A 3,696-nucleotide genomic window follows, 5' to 3' on the forward strand; every position below is an offset into this window, starting at 1 on the left:
GTTAGGGCATAACCTAATCTCGGTGAGACCGATTTTGGTAATAAGCTAACCAGAGAGTTGGTCAGGTAAACTCGGTGGGACCGGTTCACTCATTTCGGTGAGACCGAAATGTTACGAAAAGGAAACAAAGAGTTTACATTGCAATCTCGGTGGGACCGATCGCTCATCTCGGTGGTACCGAAACGTTACGAAGGGAAACAGAGAGATTACAATCCCATCTCGGTGAGACCGAGATCCCTATCGGTGAGACCGATTTGCCTAGGGTTTGTGGCACTGGCTATGACATCTGAACTCGGTGGCGCCAGATAGAAAGAATCGGAGGGGCCGAGTTTGACTTCTGGTTTAGGTCATATGTGGATATGAGAAAGTAGTTGAGGGTTTTTGGAGCATATCACTAAGCACTGTGGAGCAAGAAACTCATTAAACAACACATCATCCCTCCTTGATAGTATTGGCTTTTCGTATAGACTCAATGTGATCTTGGATCACTAAAATGTAAAATCTAGAGTCTTGAGCTTTTGAGCTTGAGCCAATCCTTAGTATTTTGAGGGATCCACTTTCCTCATCCATGCCATGCCATTCATTGAGATTTTCCTGAAATGTTCATCTTGGAATGATGTTAGCTCAATGAGCTATATGTTGCTAGGAATTAACAAAACCACCTGGGGATAGTTGCACTTTCACCATATATACTGTATGTATATAATGTGAAGAAACAAGTGGTAGTACTATACCAACTAAAAGATGAAATGTAAGAAATGCTGGTATGTACGTACTGAAGAGTTAAAGTAACGAGAAGAAACATAACATAGTTTTGCTGGGGGCTCAGCACAACACACCCCTCAAATTAAACTAAGCACACCTGAAATTAAACTATGCAACTAATCCGTAGACACTGCATTAGAACCACCATGAGCAACGACACTGCCACCTTACTCGGAGTCCTCGTCCATGTCCTCGACTTCGTACTTGTCCCTCTTCCTCTTGGCTGATACTTCTTTGCTTGAATCGCACACTTGGCTCTTGCTCTTCATCCAACCCTTGTAGATATTGAAACAAAGGTAGCCATCCATTGCAGCGTAGTGGATGTGGTCTATATCTAGTACATTCCGCTGCCATGCATGACGATGAAACGTGTAATGAGGTTTCTCCAGTTTACCGTACAAAGGATGAACCATGGCTCCTGCCAGGGTTAGCATTGAAGGCTGACCACTAGAGGGCATCAGCCGATTCTTCTGGAGGTCGAAGGGGTTGCCTACAATGAGGCCTATCCGACCCAGGACTCTTTTGTCATTCGTAAAGTCTACAGTAACGAATTTTACTAGGTCGCTCTTGAGGAAGTTCTTAAAATCCTGGCATTCAACGTAGGCATGGCATATGTGGTAGACAAAGCATAAGTCATGCAGGCAAACCTGGATCACGGCGGGCTTCTTCCTCTCTTCCTCCTTTAGATCCTTCTCTCGTCCCAGGACTGTGGTGTACTCAACATCTAGCCCAGCGACCCACTCATCAACTGAGTTTTCAAACATGCGTCTGAAGCGAGCAAGGCATCCTTTCACCGTTGCAGAAGAACGGGTGTAGATGACATTGAACTCATCATCGGTGATGGTTCTAACCTTGTACCCGATCATGGAGATTTGGGACACCGTGGATTTGGGAGGAGGGTTAGGATTAGTGGAACTGCCATAATGTGAAAGGACATGACGACTAGGAGCAAACCGCCGAAATATTAAAGGACGTGCGGGACGAGTAGGAGCGAACTGCCAGCGTGCGAACGCCAGGGTAGTGGCTTTCCATTCTCCCATGATACGGGATTCCGAGAGCCCTTGGATCTGAGATCAAACGGTTGCATGGCGTGATTCTAGACCTATGGGTGAATATCCTATCCTGGAGAGTTATTTTGCAAATATTCAGCAACTTAGCATGCGATCGTTCGATCTCAGATCCAAGGGCTGCCACCAGCCCGTATCATGGCCGCGCCTACCCCGACCGTCGTGTCGCTCGCGCGGTCGCGACCTTGGAGATTTAACACGGTGCGTTAGGCTATCTGATGTTGGCATGTCATACATAGTCATCACTTAGTCACTCATACTACAACAAGGTTAGCTATAAGGTTGGCTATAAGTGTATTCTTTTCACTTCTCTCTATCTCTTTCTTCATAGTATTTATTGCATTTGCCAAGGAGTGACCTCTTCCAATGAAATGGTGCTTAGATGACGTGCTACGGGCATTAAATGGCTTAGCAATCAAGTCCCCAATGCATAGGTGCTTATTTTTTTTGTTGCTAAGTTTGCTTCATTTAATTACCTATAGACTCAAAATTGTCTTTTCACCTAGGTACGCGCGCTTAACACCGTTTCTTCCTTGGGTCACAAAACTAGTCTCTCTCTTCTTAATTAACTTGCCACATCAGACTTTATGCCTATGTGGCAAGCTTAGCACCTGTAGGAGAGTGTAAGTACTACAATAGTGGGCTATAAGCCCGCTTTACATGGCATTTTTGCACATGTGGAGGAAAGAGGAAAGGAAAAATTGGAGAAGTGAGTTCTCATGCAAGAGCCAGCCTCTACATGGTGGAGCATTGGGAGAGGCACCTGTATGGAGGTGGTCAGGAATCGGTAGACTCACGTTGGTCGTAGCGCCGCGGTTAAAATGATAATGGCAAGTCAAATCACGGGGCCCAACGTTTGCAGCAGCCTACTCCCTCATCTTCTCGCATCTCTGTCGAACCGACTAGGCGGAACTGCCCCGCCTACCGCAGGAAAAGCCCCGCCCTCGACTTTTAAATAGTACAGTATACTAATTTTGTATCCATGGATTGCTCCATGGAGCAAAGCCTCAAGAAAACGGCGGTACACATGTACAGAGTATACAGCACGCCCGTCGCGTTTGCATCGCACCCCAGACGGCCGGTTGGTCTGGCATGCTGCTCTCCGAATAGAACACATGTCATATTGCGTTTGCACACACATGTGGGACCGCAATTGAGAACCGACCATAGGCACACTCCCCAGCCCCGCAGGTCGGGTGACTTAATAGAAGAGAGAGACGACCGATAGTACTAGAGAAGTGTTGTACTACGTTGGTGCCTGGACGATCCCTGCAAGACGCGGAAGATCAGTTCGTCCATGCATGTGACCAGACTCCAGCAGACACGCCTAGATTGGCTATCATCTACATATCGTGCAGGCTGTGCTGTACAGGGTTGTAGTTCTGGTGAGAAATCTAAAAAAAGTTTTCTTGTCATCTCGTAAAATTAGGTGTCATGTGCTTCGGATCACTGCGAGGATTAAACAGCGACAAGTGAGTTGGGCTAGTCATTGGTGGCACATGCACGAAGACTACTCGGCTGCCATCTAGGTCAAGCCGGCTATGTTAATTAGGACATCTATCGACGGACCCCTTTTCTACGAGTTTATCTTTAATTTGATCTTTGATCCTCGTCTAGTTTGTCCGTCGGGATTCATGTTGTCTCCTTTGGGCAGTGAGGTTATGATTTCTTGTCATGTGGCATTTTTTTGTGTTATATGTTATAATCCAGTGCTTCAGATCAAAATGACGAAAACTGCGCCTCCGGGCCACGTGCATGAAGACTTCTCGACAGTCATTGACGAGGTCAAGCTGGCTCTGGTAGACAAAAGAAAACTAGTACTCCACTATATAGGCAGGAGCCTCCGCGCTTGCTTGCTAGTGTT

This window comes from Triticum aestivum, chromosome 6B (assembly GCF_018294505.1).
Source record: "Triticum aestivum cultivar Chinese Spring chromosome 6B, IWGSC CS RefSeq v2.1, whole genome shotgun sequence".
In the NCBI taxonomy this organism is placed as follows: Eukaryota; Viridiplantae; Streptophyta; class Magnoliopsida; order Poales; family Poaceae; genus Triticum; species Triticum aestivum.